Source organism: Prionailurus viverrinus, chromosome B4 (assembly GCF_022837055.1).
Source record: "Prionailurus viverrinus isolate Anna chromosome B4, UM_Priviv_1.0, whole genome shotgun sequence".
Taxonomy (NCBI): domain Eukaryota; kingdom Metazoa; phylum Chordata; class Mammalia; order Carnivora; family Felidae; genus Prionailurus; species Prionailurus viverrinus.
In genome coordinates, this window is record NC_062567.1 from 92,764,847 (window position 1) to 92,788,357 (window position 23,511).

Sequence of the window (23,511 nt, forward strand, 5' to 3'; positions counted from 1 at the left end):
AGGAAGCACATTATAAAAATAACTTCTAAAAAAATTTTTAAATGTTTTTATTTATTATTTTTAAATATAATTTATTGTAAAATTGGCTAACATACAGTGAATACAATGTGCTCTTGGTTTTGGGGGTAGATTCCCATGATTCATCACTTACATACAACACCCAGTGCTCATCTGTTATTTATTTTTGAGAGAGAGAGGGAGAGAGAGACAGAGTGTGAGCAGTAGGCTCTGATCTGTCAGCATAGAGCCTGATGCCGGGCTTGAACCCATGAACCATGAGATCATGACCTGAGCGGAAGTTGAATGCTTAACCGACTGAGCCATTGTAAAGATCTCTTTTACAGCTGTATTTTTTTTTTAACTTAAAAAAATTTTTTTTTTTTTAACATTTATTTATTTTTGAGACAGAGAGAGACAGAGCATGAGCAGGGGAAGATCAGAGAGAGAGGGAGATACAGAATCCGAAACAGGATCCAGGCTCTGAGCTGTCAGCCCAGAGCCCGATGCGGGGCTTGAACTCACGGACCGTGAGATCATGACCTGAGCTGAAGTCGGACGCCCAACCGACTGAGCCACCCAGGCACCCCTCTTTTACAGCTGTAAATCTGAGTTGTTTCCACTGACTCAGCACTGAGCCTAAGACAAACATTACAAAGTAGGCAAATTGCGGTCCCCTTGCTTGAGGCCTTCCTTTGGCCAACCATCTCCTAATGCCAGTGTCTGCCCAGACTTACTCATCTCTTTCCTTTTATGCATGCCACTCAATCAATGTTCTAGTTAAGGGTTCGTCCCCACACTGTTACCTTTTGAAAACAGACTTCCAAGGCGGACACTTACAGCCATGGCCATTGTCCACAGACTCTCTTTTGGACTGGCAGTGGCTTTCAAAACCTGGAAATTATTTTCTGTGCATGAAGAATTATCTCAGCCTTACCCACATGTGAACCCATCCTGGGTATTAAATATTGATTCTATCAGATTTGCAGGTGCCCTCCTAACCACGCTGCAGAGTATAGAACAACCCTAGTATAAAATAAACAAGCTTCCTTACTAGTTTATTTGCTCTTGATCCAAGACAACTTTTCTTTCCAGTTTACTGATCTATAAATAAAAGTTATTGAGAAGCTACTGTGTGTTAGGAATTGTTCTAAGCACTTTACATCTTTGCATGTAGCCACTCAAATCATGTTCACAATAACGGCATGAGATAAGTAAGATTATTATCCTTATTTATAGATACAATCCAAGGGGCTTAAATAATTTGCCCCAAAATATATAATCAGTAAATTGCTGAAATTGAGACTTAACCCCAAACCCCTTGGCTCCTGACCCCAAGAGCTTATCATACTTATAAGGTGCTTGGTTAATTGAAGCTATAATCATCCACAACAGAGAATATCACAAATTCACTGATGGACAACATGACTTGGGAAATACTAGGTGCAGTAGGGGGAGCATGACTCAGAACAAAAGAATTTAGATTTGAGTCCTCCTTGCATCTTATGATCTTTGGCAAGCCACTTAAGGATTCCTAGGTTGTTTCCTGTCATGGACAAGAATACTCATTCCCAAATCACAATGTTGTTTTTGTTTGTTTGTTTGTTTGTTGTTGTTTTTAATGTTTATTTATTTTTGAGAGAGAGAGCACAAATGGGAGAGGGAGACACAGAATCAGAAACAGGGTCCAGGCTCTGAGCTGTCAGCACAGAGCCTGACATGGGGCTTGAACTCACGAACCTCAAGATCATGACCTGAGCTAAAGTCAGACATTTAACCTACTGAGCCACCCAGGTGCCCCCACAATGTTGTCTGAAAAACAAATGAGATACTCTCTTAAAGAATGCCAGGCAGGGGCACCTGGGTGGCTCAGATGGTTAAGCATCCAATTTTGGCTCAGGTCATGATCTCACGGTTCGTGGGTTCAAGCCCTGTGTCTGGCTCTGTGCTGACAGCTCAGAGCCTGAAGCCTGCTTCAGATTCTGTGTCTCCTTCTCTCTCTGCCCCTCCCCCACTCATGCTCTGTCTGTCTCAAAAATAAACACTAAAAAAATAAAGAATGCCTGGCAGTCATAACTGAATAAATATGGGAGTTTTCTTTAGAAGAACATTATTTCTATTTCCCAGCCTCCTTTTGTACTCCTTTGTAGCAACTATATCTTATCTTCTTCCACATCAGGGCCCTAAAACACTCCTTGAGAAAAAAATTCTTAATATAAGTACACTGTTTTTACAGATACATTCTTTTATTCTTTTTTGAAGTGTATAAAGAGACAGATTCGTTAATCTAAAATAATGACTCTGTGGAATTTCAAGCACTGTTTCATTCACATAAGTGAGCCAGTTAAGGCCAAAGGAACTTTCTCGGTGTCCTAGAAATCATAAATTATACCATGCAGATCACCCCCAAAGCATTGGGTGCAAACTGGTCTAACCACTATTGCTTGCCACCTGATATTTTTTTTTAAAAAGAATATAAATGGCTTAGAGGTAAAATAGGGGCTCAAATGTTCTCCCATTAACTTCAATCCCTTTAGTCTGGACTCTATCGTAGGTGTGTTAGCCACTCCTTCAGATGAACACCTTGCTAGAGCTTTGAGGAAAGTTTTAGTTGCTTGGATGAGCCACAAAGAACTGAACGCCATCTGCTGTTTCCATTCATTCAATTCTATAAATAAAGAGAAAAGACCTTAGAATTACTGTTAAGGGGAAAAATAATAAACCCTTTGGGATCTTAACATTCAGTCAGGTTTAGCCCACCCAAAATCTTTCCAAAGTACTTAGGATGTGTTATATAGCACTGATTTATGGGTAACAATATTTAACTAGGCTATAACTAAAGCATCGATACAACAGACACACACTCAAAGAAAACTATAGCAACAGGTTTATACTTGTGAGATAATCCAGATGATTTTTACCTCCATTAAAACCTCTCTTAGGAGGGGTGCCTGGGTGGCTCAGACGATTAAGCATCTGACTCTTGATCTCAGCTCAGGGGCTCAGGTCATGATCTCATGGTTCTTGAGATCAAGCCCTGTTCCTCCCCACCCCCACCCTCCCACGCCCACCTCCCACTTTTGGGCTATGATCTGACAGCACGGAGCCTGCTTGGAATTTTCTCTCTCTCCCTCTCTCTCTGCCCCTCCTCTGCTCACACATGCACTCTTCTCTCTCTCTCTCTCTCCCAAAATAAATACATAAACTTAAAAAAAACCTATCTTGGTGCTTAAATAGCTGTGTAAAAAGAATCTCTCAAATGGATCCCCATAGTAATATTGCTTGAACAGCTGCCACTAGTGTAAGATAGAATTGATAGGCAGGAATTTGAGGACTGAAGCTAGGATGTGAACATTTCGCATCGAAGTGAATCTGTGGAACACTAGGCAGAATCACTATTTTGAGAGACAGTGTGTCTAAGTAACCACAGTGAAACGGACTCAGCAGGCATCAGTCATCACACATGTGAAAACTGCACCATTAGCAAAGCACCTGACTCTAGGAAGCACAAAACACCACCAATAAGGTCTGTACATCAGTATAAACGTTCATATGCACACACCTTGTGTTGCTCTGAGTTTGTTCAAGGGAAGTTAAGGGGCCTTAGTGCAGGTAAGAAGGTCAAGGTAAATGCTTGACCAACCAACTTTCTCTTGTGCTGTAATGCCAAGTTAATCACTCAGTTCCATTTATGTTTGTAGAGCCCAGAGCACAAATGCAAAGGAAGGTCCAGATCTCCTGTGTCAAACAGTGAACAGTTAGAAACCAAGCTACCAGTCTCTTAGATAAAACGTGTTCTTTTTGGCTACCCTGACACATGAACCTTCAAAATGATCTGGAAGATAAGGTTTAAATTTTGAATTCTTGGATTCCTCAAAGTTCCATGGAAGAACCTGGTCTCCAGCCTGGAGTGGATTACCTTACTCCTCTTACACCTGCATGTTTGTGGTCACCTCAGCCCTTATGTGCAAACTCCATACACAGCCCTGAAAAGATATCCATTGGCCAAATCTCAGCCTGTGGGAGCACACACTGGCAGCACAGGCCATCTGTGGGTGGACGGAGCAGGCAAGAGGCCCTCACAGGCTCGGGCACTGTTTCAGAACCATTTGGACTGGGGGTTCTGGGGTCTGCCCTATATGGAACACAGTCTAGAAAGGCTGAAGACTTAACTCTGGGTGGCACATTTGCTTAACTGCTTTCAGGGGAGGGGCACGGCCAGAGGAGGGCCGAAGTGGGACCCGCTGAAGTGGGGGGGAGGTTCCTTTAAAGTGGGAGAGGCCCGTTATGTCCTTTTGCCTTTCCCGCCTGCGTCTACTTGGGGCCAGATCACAGTACTTGACTCATGCTTTGATCTGCAGCACAGGATAATGCTATAATTCTCGGTTCATCCAGAGAATTCACAGAAGCCTGTGTGGTTTTAAGTGCAAGGATTTTATCTGGTTTGAAATCTGAACTACTTTACAAAGACTCTAAGGCCCAGGGACAATCCCAGGCTCAGTGACACTCCAAGGACATTCCAGGCAAGTAAGGTTCCAACAGCTAGTTGGACCACCTCAGCCCATCCATCTTTACTCCACCTGGAGTAAACATTTGTCTTGAACATTTTGAGCTCTGGGTCAGAACCAACCTGGTTTCTCAGGATTTACGTTACACGTCTCGCCAGAGCCTCTCCCCAACCCTTCTATTAATCAACTGGGAGACTAGATAGTTACTGTATCAATTGCTTCAGTTTTCCATTTGTCACATACACTTTCCCGGAGCCGAGGAATGTTTATTATTTTCTCCTTCACACCTTCAAATGCAGTGCCTTTCTTAAAATATGCTATTAGAGTTTGGTGAGTCACTCTTAAAGAGTGGATTAAAATATATTACATTTGTCTAGTCTTCTTTTATAAGCATTGCAATTATTTTCATTTTTGATTTTATTTATAGAGGAATTTGGAGGTTTTCAATCTAACTGTCTCACCTCTCATGGTGGAAACTGAGACCCAGAGAGGTTAGGATACCATGGTAGTGTAAAGTCACACAGTACAACCTTGGTAGAACTGAGTCCATTCTAAAGTCCTATATGTTCTGCTGGCTCCAGTCAGTTATAATTTTTATTGTATCACATGACTTGATTTAGAAGGCGATGGATAGAGGGAGGAGCCAAGATGGTGGAACAGCATGGAAGATTTTCGTGTGTCTCATGTCCATGAAATACAGCCAGACCAACACTAAACCATTCTTCACACCTAGAAAACTGACTGGAGGATTAACACAACAATCTGCGCAACCTGAACCACAGAATTCAGGAGGTACGCGGCGCAGAGAAGTGAACTTGGGGAGCGAGAGGCACAGGAAGGGAGGTGCTTTTGCGAGCGGAGAGAGGACGGAGACTGGGGTGGGGGAGATACGGGAAAAGCACCCCTCCCCAAAAGCAGCTGGAGACAAAGTGGAAAATTGGAAACAACCACAGGGACTAAACTAAAAAGGGAGAAAGGAGAAAGGAGAGGGTTTAAATTCCATTAAGACTGTAAACAAGGGGAGTGCAAAGGCTGCAACTCCACAGCTCGATACCTGGCGGTGCTCTGGTGGGAAGGGCGAATCCCGAGGAGCAGAGTGGGGTCCAGGAGGTTCTCGGGCCACACGGGGAAAAGCGGTTCCACTGCTGGAAGGACATTTGGTAGAGACTGTTGAAGCCACCTGGTCCCAGCAGACCCCAGAAAACAGCTACATTCGCTGTTGCTAGAACAAGGTCATTAAGGGTGAAGCCTGGTGCCAGATGTGTGTTGTGATTTTCCATAATCCCTGAAACGCTGCTGCAACACTATCTCACAAACTTTTTCTGAGGCGGGCTGGTACCTGGCCTTAGTCTTGGGGCACCGACAGCGGCAGGGTCCAGCGGGCATTCCTGGGTGCAGCCGCATTCGGCCATTGCTCATTCGGCCATTGCTTGGTGAGACCCTTCCACAGAGGGGCGGGACAGGTCAAAGCCGCAGTCTTTCGGAAGTAAGGGGCTGGGGAAAACAGCCGCATCTGAGACAAAAACTCAGGAGAGAAGTATTGCCTGGGGCCTGGTCACAGAGTGTGAAAAAGCAGGGAGTGGACAAAAGCTGAAGACAGAGGACGGGTGCACGATTACTGATCCAGGAGAACAGAGTGGGTAGCTAAGTGGCGCCATTTTTCACTGCCCCCGCTCATGCGCAAACGCACCTATAAGCACCGCAACAATCCACCCCAGTAGGCTAGCAGCGCCATCTAGTGGAGAGTGGTGCTGTTACACTGAGCCCCGCCCAACTGGGCCAACTTCGATCTTCAAGGACACAAGTCTCACTGCCGGCTTAGTTATCAACTATAAAGCACGGACTTTAAACTTTATAACACTATAAAACACTGACTTCCAGGGGAAAACGAAGTAATTTCAGTCCTACTTCAATTTCTTTTTCTATTCAATTTTCTTTTCTCTTTACACTTCTTTTTCTTGAATACAGAAAGAGAAAATTTTCATTTTTATTTTCAATTTTTACTAAAAATATTTTTTTAAATTTTTATTACTATATTTTTTACTTTTGTGTAAGTTTTTTCAAATTCTACTTTACTTCCATTATTTTATTTTAGTCTACTTCAGTGTATTCACCTTTGCAAATTTTCAAACAATTGCCTTTCTTTTACTTTTTTCTTTTCTTTTTTCTCTTTTTTGTTTATTTTATTTTTCTTGAATGCAGAAAGAGAAAAACTTCATTTTAACCTTCAATTTCTATTAAAAATATTTTTCTTTAATTTTTTTACTATATTTTTCCCTTTTATGTAAATTTTTTAAACTTCTATTTTACTTCCATTATTTTATTTTAGGCTACGACAGTGTATTCACTTTTTCAAATTTTCAAACTATTTCCTTTTTACCTTTTTTCTTTTTTCTCTTTTTTTCTCTATTTTTATTTCTTTTCTTTTTCTTGAATATAGAAAAAAATTCATTTTTATTTTTAATTTTTAATAAAAATATGTTTCTTTAATTTTTTTCTACTGTATTCTTTACTTCTGTGTATATTTTTCAAATTCTATTTTACCTCCATCATCTCATTTTAGTCTACTTAAATGTATTCATTTTTTCAAATTCTCAAATGATTTCCTTTTTTTTCTTCCCCCCCTTTTTTTTCTCTAATCTGTCAAACCACTTTCAGTACCCAGACCAAAACACACTAAGGATCTAGCATCATTTATTTGATTTGTGTGTGTGTGTTTAATTTTTTAATTTTAATATTTTTTTAATTTTAATATTTTTTAATTTTAATTTTTTTAATTTTAATTTTTTTAATTTTAATTTTTATACCTCATTAATTCCTTTTCTCCCTTCAAAATGACAAAATGAGGGAATTCACCCCAAAAGAAAGAGCACAAAGAAATGACAACCAGGGATTTAACCAACACAGATATAAGCAAGATGTCTGAACCAGAATTTAGAATCACGATAATAGGGGCGCCTGGGTGGCACAGTCCGTTAAGCGTCCGACTTCAGCCAGGTCACAATCTCGCGGTCCGTGAGTTCGAGCCCCGCGTCAGGCTATGGGCTGATGGCTCAGAGCCTGGAGCCTGTTTCCGATTCTGTGTCTCCCTCTCTCTCTGCCCCTCCCCCGTTCATGCTCTGTCTCTCTCTGTCCCAAAAATAAATAAAAACGTTGAAAAAAAAATTAAAAAAAAAAAAAAAGAATCACGATAATAAGAATACTAGCTGGAGTCGAAAATAGATTAGAATTCCTTTCTGCAAAGATAAAAGAAGTAAAAAATAGCCAGAATGAAATTAAAAATGCTGTCACTGAGCTGCAATCACGGATGGTTGCCATGGTGGCAAGAATGGATGAGGCAGAACAGAGAATCAGTGATATAGAGAGCAAAGTTATAGAGAATAATGAAGCAGAAAAAAAGAGGGAGATTAAGGCAAAAGAGCACAATTTAAGAAATAGAGAAATCAGTGACTCATTAAAAAGGAATAACATCGGAATCATAGGGTTCCCAGAAAAGGAAGAGAGAGAAATAGGGGTAGAAGGGTTATGTGAGAAAATGATGGCAGAAAACATTCCTAAACGGGAAAGACAAAACATGAAAATCGAGGAAGAACAGAGGACGACCATTAGATTGAACAAAAACCGACCATCAACAAGGCATATCATAGTCAAATTCACAAAATACTCAGGCAAGGAGAGAATCATGAAAGCAGTAAAGGAAAAAAAGTCCCTAATCTACAAGGGAAGACAGATCAGGTTTGCAGCAGAACTATCTACAGAAACTTGGCAGGCCAGAAAGAGTGGCAGGATATATTCAATGTGCTGAATCAGAAAAATATGCAGCCAACAATTCTTTATCCAGCAAGGCTGTCATTCAAAATAGAGGAGAGATAAAAAGTTTCCCAGACAAACAAAAATTAAAGGAGTTTGTGACCACTAAACCAGCCCTGCAAGAAATTTTAAGGGGGACTTTTTGAGGGGAGAAAAGATGAAAATATGTACATATAAATACCAAAAGCAACAAAGATTAGAAAGGACCAGAGAACACCACCAGAAATTCCAACTCTACAAGCATCATAATGGCAATAAATTCATATCTTTCAGTACTCACTGTAAATATCAATGGACTCATGTTCCAATCAAAAGACATAGGGTAACAGAATGGATAAGAAAACAAGATCCATCTATATGCTGTTTACAAGAGACCCACTTTAGACCTAAAGACACCTTCAGATTGAAAATAAGGGGATGGAGAACCATCTATCATGCTAATGGTCACCAAAAGAAAGCCGGAGTAGCCATACTTATATCAATCAACCTAGACTTTAAAATAAAGACTGTATCAAGAGATGCAGAAAGGCATTATATCATAACAAGGGGTCTATCCACCAAGAAGACCTAACAATTGTAAACATTTATGCACCAAATGTAGTAGCATCAAAATATATAAATCAACTAATCACAAACATAAACTCATCAATAGTAATACCATAATAGTAGGAGACTTCAACATCCCACTCACAGCAATGGACAGATCATCTCATCAAAATATCAACAAGGAAACAATGGCTTTGAATGACACACTGGACCAGATTGACCTAACAGATATATTCAGAACATTTCATCCTAAAGCAGTGGAATATACATTCTTCTCCAGTGCACATGGAACGTTCTCCAGAATAGACCATAGACTGGGACACAAATCAGCCCTAAGTAAGTACAAAAAGATTGAGATCATACCGTGCATATTTTCAGACCACAATGCTATGAAACTTGAAATCAGCCACAAGAAAAAACTTGGAAAGGTAACAAATACTTGGAGACTGAAGAACATCCTACTAAAGAATGAATGGGCTAACTAACCAAGCAGTTAAAGAGGAAATTAAAAAGTATACGGAAGTCAATGAAAATGATAACACCACCACCCAAAACCTCTGGGATGCAGCAAAGGCGGTCATAAGAGGAAAGTATGTAGAAATCCAGGCCTTCCTAAAAAAGGAAGAAAGATCTCAGATACACAACCTAACCATATGCCTTAAGGAGCTGGAAAAAGAACAGCAAATAAAACCCCAAACCAGTAGAAGACAGGAAATAATAAAGATTAGGTGAGAAATTAATGCTATCAAAACCAAAAAAAAAACCAAAAAAACAGTAGAACAGATCAATGAAACCAGAAGCTGGTTCTTTAAAAGAGTTAACAAAATTGATAAACCACTAGCCAGTCCGATGAAAAAGAAAAAAGGAAAGGACCCAAATAAATAAAATCAAGAATGAAAAAGGATAGTTCACCACCAACACAGCAGAAATAAAAACAATAGTAGGAGAATATTATGAGCAATTATATGCCAATAAAATGGGCAATCTGGAAGAAATGGACAAATTCCTAGAAACATATACGCTACCAAAACTGAAACAGGAAGAAATAGAAAATTTGAACAGACCCATAATTAGTAATCAAAAATCTGCCAAAAAACAAGAGTCCAGGGCCAAATGGCTTTCCAGGAGAATTCTACCAAACATTTAAGGAAGAGTTAACACCTATTCTCTTGAAGCTGTTCAAAAAAATAGGAACAGAAGGAAAACTTCCAAACTGTTTCTATGAAGCCAGCATTACCTTGATTCCAAAACCAGACAGAGACCCCACTAAAAAGGAAAACTACAGACCAATTACCCTGATGAACATGGATGCAAAAATCCTCAACAAGATATTAGCCAACCGGATCCAACAATACATTAAAAAAATTATTTACCACGACCACGTGGGATTTATACCTGGGATGCAGGGCTGACTCAATATCCACAAAACAATTAACATGATTCATCACATCAATAAAAGAAAGGACAAGAACCATATGATCCTCTCAATAGATGCAGAGGAAGCATTTGACAAAATACAACATCCTTTCTTGATAAAAACCCTCAAGAAAGTAGGGGTAGAAGGAGCATATCTCAAGATCATAAAAGCCATATATGAACGACCCAAAGCTAATATTATCCTCAATGGGGAAAAACTGAGAGCTTTCCCCCTAAGGTCACGAACAAGACAGAGATGTCCACTTTTGCCACTGTTATTCAACATAGTATTGGAAATCTTAGCCTCTGCAATCAGACAACACAAAGAAATAAATGGTATCCAAATCAGCCAGGAGGAGGTTAAACTTTCACTCTTTGCAGATGACATGATACTGTATATGGAAAACCCAAAAGATTCCACCAAAAATCTGCTAGAATTGATTCATGAATTCAGCAAAGTTGCAGGATATAAAATGCACAGAAATCTGTTGCATTCCTATACACCAACAATGAAGTGACAGAAAGAGAAATTAAGGAATTGATCCCATTTATAGGTGCACCAAAACCCATAAAATACCTAGGAATAAATCTAACCAAAGAGGTGAAAAATCTATACACTGAAAACTATAGAAAGCTTATGAAAGAAATTGAAGAAGACACCAAAAAACGGGAAAAGATTCTATGCTCCTGGATAGGAATAACAAATATTGTTAAAATGTCAATACTACCCAAAGCAATCTACATATTCAATGCAATCTCTATCAAAATAACACCAACATTCTTCACAGAGCTAGAACAAATAATCCTAAAATTTGTAGGGAACCAGATAAGACCCCAAATAGCCAAAGCAATTTTGAAAAAGAAAACCAAAGCAGGAGGCATCACAATCCCGGACTTCAAGCTATACTACAAAGCTGTAATCATCAAGACAGTATGGTACTGGCACAAGAACAGACACTCAGATCAATGGAACAGAATAGAGAACCCAGAAATGGACCCACAAATGTATGGCCAACTAATCTTTGACAAAGCAGGAAAGAATATCCAATGGAATAAAGACAGTCTGTTCAGCAAGTGGTGCTGGGAAAACTGGACAGCAACACGCAGAAGAATGAACCTGGACCACTTTCTTACACCATACACAAAGATAAACTCAAAATGGATGAAAGACCTAAAGGTAAGACAGGAAGCCATCAAAATCCTCGAGGAGAAAGCAGGCAAAACCTCTTTGATCTTGGCCGCAGCAACTTCTTACTCAACGTGTCTCTGGAGGCAAGGGAAACAAAAGCAAACAAATGAACTACTGGGACCTCATCAAAATAGAAAGCTTCTGCACAGCAAAGGAAACAATCAGCAAAACTAAAATGCAACTGACAGAATGGGAGAAGATATTTGCAAATAATATATCAGATAAAGGGTTAGTATCCAAAATCTATAAAGAACTTAACAAACTCAACACCCAAAAAACAAATAATCCAGTGAAGAAATGGGCCAAAGACATGAATAGACACTTCTCCAAAGAAGACATCCAGATGGCCAACCAACACATGAAAAAATGCTCAACATCACTCATTATCAGGGAAATACAAATCAAAACCACAATGAGAAACCACCTTACACCAGTCAGAAAGGCTAACATGAACAACTCAGGCAACAATAGATGTTGGTGAGGATGCAGAGAAAGAGGCTCTCTTTTGCACTGTTGGTGGCAATGCAAGCTGGTGCAGCCACTCTGGAAAACAGTATGGAGGTTCCTCAAAAAACTAAAAATAGAACTGCCCTATGACCCAGCAATTGCACTACCAGGCATTTATCCACAGGATACAGGTGTGCTTTTTCAAAAGGACACATGCACCCCCATGTTTATAGCAGCACCATCAACAATAGCCAAAGTAGGGAAAGAGCCCAAATGTCCATCAATGGATGAATGGATAAAGAAGATGTGGTATATATATACAATGGAGTATTACTTGGCAATCAAAAAGAATGAAGTCTTGCCATTCTCAACTATGTGGATGGAACTGGAGGGTATTAAGCTAAGTGAAATCAGTCAGTCAGAGAAAGACAAAAATCATATGACTTCACTCATACGAGGACTTTAAGAGACAAAACAGATGAACATAAGGGAAGGGAAACAAAAATAATATAAAAACAGGGAGGGGGACAAAACAGAAGAGAATAATAAATATGGAGAACAAACTGAGGGTTACTGGAGGGGTTGTGAGAGGGGGGATGAGCTAAATGGGTAAGGGGCACTAAGGAATCTACTCCTGAAATCATTGTTCCACTATATGCTACCTAATTTGGATGTAAATTTTAAAAAATAAAAAATAAAATTAAAGAAAAAAAAAAGAAGGAGACAGATGAAGAAAACTGGCCAGGGTAACCTGGACAATCTGGGGGAGTAGGCCACAGATCTTGGACTTTCACCATCTTACCATTTTTCCATTTTTTCTGTGCCTCTTAAGATGGATGTGGGAGATGGGGAAGAGGAAACGATCAATGGTTCTGTTCAGACATTTGAAAAATTGAAGAAAACAAAATCACCAGCTAACGTCTAAGAGACTAGTGCAGGCAATAACTCATTATGACTGAATGAGATTGCTTATTGCTGAAGTAAACAAATTTTCATATTTATTTATTTATTTTTTAATTTTTTTTTCAACGTTTATTTATTTTTGGGACAGAGAGAGACAGAGCATGAACGGGGGAGGGGCAGAGAGAGAGGGAGACACAGAATCGGAAACAGGCTCCAGGCTCTGAGCTGCCAGCACAGAGCCTGACGCGGGGCTCGAACTCACGGACCGCGAGATCGTGACCTGGCTGAAGTCGGATGCTTAACCGACTGCGCCACCCAGGCGCCCCCAAATTTTCATATTTAAATGGCCTAACACAATGGAAGTTTAGTACCTGCTCATACCAGTCCCATGAGAGAGTTCCTTGTTGTGGATGATGTTTAGGAAACCAGGTTCCTTGTATCACGTGGGGTAGTCATCTCTCAGGATCTTTGAGGGCTCTTTAGGACTCAAAACTCACCTGCTTCCTAAACTCTCCAAGCTCCATTCCATTGGTGAGGATGTCCTGAGGCCACACCTGGATGTGTGCAAGGTGTGAGCTGGGAGGAGCTTGGGAGATGTTGCCAATGACAGGGCAGCCCTCTCCTCATGATGGTGCCATGCAATGGAAAGGGAGCCTGCATTTTTAGTGGACAACTGGTCACTTCTGCCCAACTAATAAACATCATCCTGAGAAAGCAGAATGTGACAAGATTTCAAACAGAAAAGCTTCTAATTAATGACTATGCTTTAGAGTTTTCAACCTTTCACTTAGGGACTCATACAAAGAATCAGTTAATTATTGTAGAACCCTGCAATGTAGAAAAAGATATCCTTGATCTCTGATCCAATATTTTCCCAGTATAGAAGCTAAAGGAAATGCTACTTTTATTAAAGTTTTTGTTTGTTTTGTTTTGTTTCTTACATGGATTCTGGAAAGCAACTAAGACCAAAGAATAATGAAGTAAAGATGAACATAATTGCAGTGCCCCAAATGTTCTTCAGGTCATTTAGAACAATGAGATTCAAGAATAATTAGCTTCAGTTCTGATAATGACTTACTTTTAATTTTTTATTCCTGAGTTTTATACATATAAAATAAAAATACTAATCACTACTTAAACATTTTCTAATGTCTTAACCTTGTGATTTCAGTATAACAGAAACTGACAGAGAGGAAGGCTTTGATAAATTAGATTTTATAGAGGAAAGAGATTGAGAATGGGAATGCCATAAGAAAATGAATTAACATCTAGTCAGAAGAAACATCAGAGTATACACCTGCAAGTCTCCAGTAATGGTGCTCACCAGAGAGACATGGAGAAGTTTTTCCAAATACACTCTCCTGGCCCCAGCCCCTGGAAAATCTGATCAAGTAGATCTGGGACAAAAACTAGGAATCTGCCTTTTTGCCTAACATATCAAGTGATTCTGTTGACCTCCTTAAGTAACGGTGGTCTAGGGGTAACAAAGGAGAAGGGAGAATTATTTGCTAAAGATAGGAAAGTCAGTAGAATATTTTCAGTAGAGGAAAAGAAGCAGTGTGTAATGATAAAGAAAATAAAGTCTGAAGGAACTAGGTGGGGGATGGTGGTCTAAGGCCAAAACCCTAGAATACATGCAAAAGGAGAATATCTAAAGTACAGGTGAAAGAGGTAGCATTTGGAAGGCATGGTAGATGTCCCCTTAAAGGTACAAATAGGGAATTCCCGGACAAAGTTTCCATCACAGTTTTGAGGCAAAAAAAATAGTGTCTGGTAAATGGCCTTGATCTTTTGAAGAGAGTCAGTGACAATCTACCAAGAAGAATGATGGCTCAGTTGGAGTCTGGAGCTTAAGGACTGTGGAGAGATCTGGAACAGCCACTGGGAAGACTGCCCTAAGGAGCCACGTAAGCCAATATGAGGTGAGTGAAAAATAATATTTATAAGCTGTGAGTTTTATGGTAAGAAAATTCTTCTGTATTAGATGGGCTTTAAATGTTGAACTTAGATTTAAAAAGAGTAAAACAGAAGAGAATCAAAGGTGACAGGTGACTTCAAGTATAATGGTAGCCCTAACTTATAGTTGAGGAAATCTTTCTGAGCTACCAACTGTAGGCTGTTTTGCTCTTCTGTGCATTTTCCCACCAACATTTGCACTGAATGTTTCCTCTGCCTGAAATATTCTGCTCCCACTTCAGCCACCTGGGCTGCCTTCTCCCACCCCCAACTTTAGTTAGGTTCTTGCACAAATGGCACCTTATCACAGAAATCTGCGTTAACAAGCCATAAAAATAGGGCCAGCCCTCCTACCAATTTCTCTCTCTTAAGCAGTTTTTTGTTTGTAGATGTGTAACCACCTGATGCATTATACTTATATTTATTAATTCTCTGTTCTTCCCCACGCTAACCAAAATATAAGCTGCAAGAGAATAAAAGTTGATCTGTTTGGTTCTTTTCCAACTATTGCCAGAGCTTATCTCAGGCACTTTTACATTAGACACTCGGGGAGATTTGATCAATGTATTAATCAATAAATTAATGGGTGATTGTGGTACTCAGCTTTCAAGATGACTCCCAATGCATACACTTATACAGCCTTCTCTCACAATAAATAGGGCTGACTTGAGCAACCAATAGGATATTGTGGGAACGATGGTATGAGATTCTCAAGGTGGGGGTCATAAAAGACATTATGGCTTCTATCTTGATTTCTTGGATCATTTGCTGTGATCTCTGGGGGAAGTCAGTTGTCATATATTGAGGACTCAGGCAGCCTTAGAGAAAGGTCCGTATAGTGAGGACAAGAATTCTCCTGCCAACACCAGCACCAATATGTCAGCCATGTGAGTGAACCAACCTGAAAGTGGATAATGGATTATACAGCAACAGATAACTAACATAGTGCCTTAGAAACAATTTTCAAAATATTGTCCCTCTTTCCTTTTATGTTTAATGTCAGGCACAGTTCTATTTTTTATGAAGTGTACAGTTTACCCAAGAACCAAATACCCAGTGATTCAGCAGGTTGATTTTCAGCACAATTATTTGAATATATCTGGAAGTATATTTCATGCCCTATTACTGACAGTATCATTGGCCTTATGAAAACCTAGCATGTTTATTTAGAGCAAAGATTTCCTTTTAGAGGAGTGCCACGTTGGACATAAATGACTAGTCTCCGTCCCACTGTTTTATTTAGTCACTAGTTAGGTGTTGTCTCCAGAAAATCATGACCTCAACTACCATCTTGCTCACTTGTTGGCTGGAGTGCCCCCAAAATAGCATGACCTCAGCTAGAAAGTGGAGATAGACCCTGATAATCAAGATGACATCTGAAGATGGTCAGCTAACCATACTCCTTGCAGTTGGGTATGAGTCCTTTCTCAAAGGGGGTGGGGGTGCTATGTGATACATCTCTGTATCTGACAACAAATATTTTTCTGTGAAATGGAATGAATGATATGTTTATTTAAAAATCATCATTATAGGGGCACCTGGGTGGTTCAGTCTGTTAAGCGTCTGACTTCAGCTCAGGTCATGATCTCACGGTTTGTGAGTTTGAGCCCCACATCAGGCTCTATGTTGACAGTCAAAGCCTGGAGCCGGCTTCAATTCTGGGTCTCCCTCTCTCTTTGACCCTCCCCTACTCATGCTCTGTCTCTGTCTCTGTCTCTCTCTCAAAAATAAATGAGAAACAAAAATTTTTTAAAAATCATTATTATAACTTTATAGTCATACCTAAAGCAATCAGAGCAAGAAGAGAGGGGTGGGTATGTCTTTAACTGTATAGCTAGCTAACAGCTAGGTTAATATAAATACAGTAAGCAAGGACATACATGGAGATTTCAAACAACTGAAATATAGCAAAATAGAAATGGAAAATAATAAGCCTGGGAGAGTAGAAAGAGACACCAAAGAAGTAGGCATTGTGAGGTTTTAAATAAAGATATCATATGATCTGATTTACATTGTAAGAAAATGACTCCAGCTGCTTATGGAGAAGAGGTAATAAAGTAACAAGAGTGAAAGTAGGGAAACCAGTTAGCAACCTAAGGTGACAGTCTAACTAAGAGATAATGGTAGCTGGGATTCTGGCGATATGGTAAAGATGAAGAGATGGACAGATTCAGAATAAATTTTGGAGGTAATGTCACAAGACTTCCAATGTATTAGAGCTGGAAGGTAGGGGAGAAGAAGACTCAAGGATGGTTTCTTGATGTTTGACAGATGGTTGTGCCATTTCCTAGGAAAGAAGAATAATAGAAGATCAGATTTGGAAAGGAAAAATCTGCTTTGGATTTGTAATGTTTGAAATGCCTTATTATACATTCAAATGAATACATCAGACAAACAAATGGCTTTAGGACTCTACAGCTCAATGGAGATGTCAATAGCTGGAGAGAAAATCAAGTATAATCAGCAAATAGATGGTAGTTAAAGCCTGGGACTTTTCCAGGATTCATACATCTAAATGAATGGAACCTCCTTCAGGATGCTTTCTTTCCTTGAGAAGCTTCACAGTATAATTCTCTCTAGTGATGTTGCCCATTTGCAAAATATTTTAGGGCCTCAGATTCTTTATTAGTAAGAAAGAAAGAAAGAAAGAAGAAAGAAAGAAAGAAAGAAAGAAAGAAAGAAAGAAAGAAAGAAAGAAGAAAGAAAAGAAGAAAGAAGAAAGAAGAAGAAGAAGAAGAAGAAGGAGAAAAGAAGTCAGCTTTCTGAGTTGAACGAACTTAAAAACAAGCAAACAAAAAAGTAGATTGTGACTGTGTCTCTTACTGCAAACTTTCCAGACTACTGACCTTAATAAAAGCATTGAGTAAATTGAGAGACCATGTTGTATGATATGAAGAACCCAGATTTTGAGATCAGGAAACCTGGGTTCAAATCATGGTTCAGCCACTAATGACTGCTGTGCGTTTCATAATTTTTTTGCTCTGAGGCTAACTTTCCTCTAGTAGAAAATAGAGATTATAGCACAAATATTTTGTATTTTTAATGTAGATTCAACATGATATATATGTCTAGTAACATAGTAAGGGCTCAATACATTTTAACTATTCTAAGACTTTTTAAATTTTTTTTTCAACATTTATTTATTTTTGGGACAGAGAGAGACAGAGCATGAACGGGGGAGGGGCAGAGAGAGAGGGAGACACAGAATCGGAAACAGGCTCCAGGCTCCGAGCCATCAGCCCAGAGCCCGATGCGGGGCTCGAACTCACGGACCGCGAGATCGTGACCTGGCTGAAGTCGGACGCTTAACCGACTGCGCCACCCAGGCGCCCCTTTTTTAAATTTTTTTTTTCAACATTTATTTATTTTTGGGACAGAGAGAGACAGAGCATGAACGGGGGAGGGGCAGAGAGAGAGGGAGACACAGAATCGGAAACAGGTTCTAAGACTTTTTAATGTGTTGATAAACTGAAATGAAACAAGCCATCATAAAATCATCAGAACGGAGGAGTGCTTGCCTAATTACCAGACAGAAAACTGCCCTTTCATTAGAGAGATCAGAGTAAGATTTACTCCTTCCATGGGAAGAAAAAGGAATGAAATATGGAAAAACCATGGGGTACTTCTGCCCACTGTGAGCCTCCCCTTAGCTCCATAAAGTAAGTGCATAATAGAGTAGGCAGTGGATAAATAATTCTCTAGGGCTCCAGGCAGTTAATAAGGAAAGATGCTTTTGTCGAAACTCATTGTGCATGAGTTTTTCTCCACATTTCCAAAGGTCACTGAAACGATTCATTTGTTCTCTAGTCTATAATCCCAATGATTCATCTAAAAGTTAAAACAAGTATTACTCCATTGAGGAAATGTTCTGGTTTGACACTGATATGAGTTGAATCTCCCAGCCCTTAAACTAAGAAACAGTGTTCAATTTTGCCCTTGCTTTTTAATATAATTGATCAGTAATAGAATCAAGATGTTATAGACACTTGGCATTTTATAGATGCAGTTTCAGCTGGTCTTAAGCTGGTCTTAATTTTGCTGAGAAACTAATATGAATCCCATGAGTTGTAAGGCTGGTGTGCTGTAACTGGTGAGTCTAACACAGCCAAGTTCTTGAAACTTCTATGGTTTCTCACACCTATTAATAAAACACTTTGAACTTGGTCCCTCTCCCTCTCTCTCTCTCTGTTCCTTTTTTCCTCTCCCTCTTTGGAGAACACTAATCAGGCACTGTCTAGCATAGCATCTCAATGGGGCTTGATTATTCTGTACTCAAGAGTTTACAAATTGCCTGCCCCTGGAGTTAATCAGCCTGCTGACATATTTTGTTTGGTCTATGTGGCATTTAAAAATCCACCAAGGTTTAAAAACTGAGAAAAGTTACGTATTTTTTAAAAAGAAAGTAAAAGAAAAATTATTTATAGTTCCTCTTTAAAAATTCCTATGTGGCAAGAATTAGTTGGACGTTCCATCCACTGAACTCCTTCCCACTCCCTATTACTTCCCATATGAAGCCAAGGTGAGGTGCCTTTTATTATCAAAATTGAATCATTGTGTTTCTTACAGTAAAAGAGCAGTCGTCTGAATGTGCCATGTTGTTGAAAACGATTCTCCTTTTTTCATTTACATCAACTACCTGAGTTTTACAAGCATTCAATCTGTCTCTCCGGTACTACTCGGGATTTATTTAGCAGTTCTTGAGAGGTAATACAGTTTTGTTTCTTGGTGGAACACAGTCTTGAAAAGAAAGCTAATTGCTAGAGCTGGTAATGGTAATTTTAAAAAAGGGAGTGGTTCTTAGCCACAAATTATATAGAAGTTTAGAATGGAATTTTAATTAAGCTCTGAAGATACCACATTACAGTTTTAAGTTATACTTTACTGCAGTATATGAAAAATGAAGTAACCTATAATTTTTGCAAATTTGAGCGTTCTGTAGGTTCTTAGAACATGTCCCTAAATTTGTTTATATTCCTTTTGTTACATAGGTCCTATTCCTTATACCCAGATTTTTAAATTCAGTGTTTGGTCACATTCAAAACAAAGTTTATCAGTAGTCACTGAGGTTCTATGATCTATCAGATTATACTGTGTCTGGGAAAACTTTCATCAATATAATAAAATCATAACATTAAAATTTTTCTTCTTATCTCCCCAGGCTCATTGTTACATTGTGCTCTTGCTTCGGTCGCCTGCTCAAAGCATTTTATCAATTCATCAAAGGGAGTGAAATAAGCCATAAAGCATCCCGTGTAGCCATGGAGCTTTCTTAGAACAAAAACATGGGTGAATTCTTCCTGTGGGAAATGACCTGTGAAAATTCTTCACAAAGTAAGGAAGCTGTAATTTTCATCACACCTCGGAATTCACAAAAAGGACATCATCAATCAATAGTTCTCTCTGGTAAACTGTTGTTGAAATATGCTGTGGGAAACTATTTATTCCATGTCACATTATGAGCAGAAAGATTATTGGAAAAGTGGTGCATTTAGCTTCCAGAATTATAGGACCCTCCAAAATCTTAGAATAAAGCCCCAAATTCATAACACAGTCTATCAGGTCCTTCAGGCTATATTTGCCCTCGTATCTTCCCAGGCAAGTCATGCCTTCCAATAATGCTGTCACATCATCACCACTGTCACTGCCATGGCCAGATATAGACACCAAATACATACCTCTTTAACAAAAACACATCAAAAATCCCACCCACTTTACCTGTTTTCAGGCTTGAGGTAAAAGTAATCCTTTTAACATTTTGGAAGTAGCCAATCCTAAGGATACCTCTTTCCCTTTAGGGAACTTCTTTTGAAGGATTGGAGACCCTCCGTGGTCAGGAATTGACTTTGACTTTTCTAATTCCTAAAGGAAATCAGCTGCTGATAATCCTATTGACAATGTTGCATGTGTAAACTATTCTTTGTATCCTCTGCATTCTCTTGCTGGTCTACATTGTCCGATAGGTTCTTAGCCTACAATGAAAGTAGGAAGGATTTTATTTTTATTTATTTTTATTTTTTATTTGAGAGAGAGCCAGAGAGAGCCAGAAAGGGGGGGGGGGGGGGAGATAGAGAGAGAGAGAGAGAGAGAGAGAGAGAGAGAGAGAGAGAGAGAATCCCAAGCAGGCCCCACACTCAGCACAGTGCCTCATGTGGGGCTCAATCCCACGACCCTGGAATAATGACCTGAGCAGAAACCAAGAGTCAGACCCTTAACTGACTGAGCCACCCAGGTGCCCCATAAACTAGGAAGGATTTTAAAGCTTGTTTGGTAGAAAGCATACCTTTTGCTACAGAATCCAAACCTAGAACAAATCATGCATTTGCCCACCTTTCTAACACTTCCTAGGAAACATTCCAAATAAATACCTCTTGGGGGAATAGTAGCTTGGACAACTCTGACCATTTCATGCCTTGTATCCAGGCCTGGTTACATAATTTGCCAGGCCTAGTGCAAAAAGAAAATGAAAGACCCCTCCCCCCCCTTGTTAAAAAAGTAGGAACAAAGTACAATTAAAAGAACAAAATATAAAGTTTTTCCTCAAAAAAAGTTAATATTTATAGACATAATAAGGGTAATAGTGATATATGAGTACCAGCATAAACTTATAAATTGCAAAAAAAAATCATTTTGGTGTCATAATTTTATATAATAAAATAAAATAATAATATTTTATATCTTGATCTTAAAAGTTTTCTGGCTTGGACATTGCCAGAAATTTATTAGGTCATTAAATTTTTACTTTTAGTAACTTCGTTTTCATTGATATAATGGGAAATGATTGCCGTTACTCTTGGCAAATGGAATGTCACCAATGATTTGATAATTTTTCATTTTGAGAAAGATCTTTCTGCTGATGCCACAGCTACTAGAGCTGTTAAGAATAATTCACAGACTGGGACAACTTAGGGATAAATTTCAGATACATTATTCCAAATATGGATTTTAGTGCATCTAGAGCTAATGATTCTTGTAGAGCAGTTTTCCAACAAGACTTAATTCTTCACACAAGTCGGTTTCGCATAAGCCTGAATTTCGTTGTAAATGTAAATTTATACAATGGCATTTTAATGTTTCATGTGACATTTCTTGTAACTCTTGGGGTTTGTACAAGAAACCGAAAGTGGCTTCATGATTGTATACAGTTCACAGTGCCTCTTTATGCATTCTATCGCTGTTTCCTCAACTGCAAAGATTTTTTTGACATCTTCCTCCTAATAACTGCTTCATCGGAAGTTTTCTCTGAAAAGTGCTGTTTTCCAACAACTGTGATGATCTCTAAACTTAGTTTCTATTTCGAGGTCTGTGGCACGGCATTGGCTTCGCAACATGGCAGAAGTGTTCAAAACCATCGAACCTAAAATCTGATAGGCTTTATTGGGCAATCCGTGTGCATGCTTTTCGCGGTATTTAGTGAACAGTTCATTGCTGGAGCACCAGCAGAACCGGTCTCAGCCTTCAGGCCTGAAAGTTAATGTCTATGCAGACGCCACAGGAAGGACACTGGGCAGGAGAATGAGAGTTGAGCCATCCACGAGGGTCCACCTACTGCCCCCAGGCACAGCCCTGCTCTCTCCCTTGGAGCTGCGGTCACCGCTGCTGCTTCCGACGCGGATGCACTGAAGGACGCCATCAGTGTGAACCCAAGTCCCAGCCCTAGCTGCCCCTTTGGGGCCCCACGGTGCCCAGGGCTATCCCAGTGTGTGCGCAAGACGGGGAGCAGGATCAGGTCCCCGCGCGCACACACTGGCCTTCCTGTGCGCTCGCTGCTGGTCAGTTAAGCACACTCGGCGCGTGCTGCCCATGCTCCAGTGTCCCTTCGTATTTCACCCGCAAAATCCAAGGGTGAAGACAGAAAGCACTTATGAAAAATTTCAAGATGGTGCCAGCACAGCAATAAACCGGACGCAAGGCTCCTGCTGAGAGCTGGGCCCTGCGGGGATGCACAGGACCCACACCCCTGAACCCGGCCCTGCGGGTACCATATGAGTTATACGTACATCGCTTGTGCCTCAGTCCATCAGCAATCCCCAAACCATGTTCCGCAGGAAAGGTGTTCCGTGAAAAAGGGGCAATTGGAAATGCTATATGCTGTGTATCAGCCCTGGGGACTCAGAGTGCACATAAGCAAATTACAGGCTCTGGAAATCTTGAGTTAAAGACGCATAATTTCATTTATTCCATCCTTTCTGAAACTTAATCTGGCACCAGAATCCCATTTACATAAAACACCTTTGAATATCTTGGGAAACATTAATAGTCCATAGAATAAAATTTTAAAGATACTGTGTAGGGCTGTAGTCCAGACTCCATTCAAAAATCCCTAAAGACTTTGTTTTTATGCTCTAACTCAAAATAGGCATTCTATTTCAGTTACTATCTTTCATAAGGACAAAGAGAAGTCTATTGAGGCTTAACACAACATATAAAAGAATAAAAAATATATTTTGTTTGGCAATAATAAAGTTTTAATTATTTTTAAATAATGCTTTATTCTAAAAGTCATAATATAGCAGATCTTCTCCTCTAATTAAAAGTTACATGATACCAGGTTATTCTTCTTTAGAGAGGGAGTTATTTCTAATCTCATACAAGTGATCTTTGCAAAACACACTTATACAAAACAACTAAAAATGCATTGATAAGTGGCAGGTCCATTGAACCTATTCCTGATGGCAAAAACAAACAAACAAACAAAAAAAAACCACTCAAGCTCACAATTTCATTGGAGAATTTTAAAAA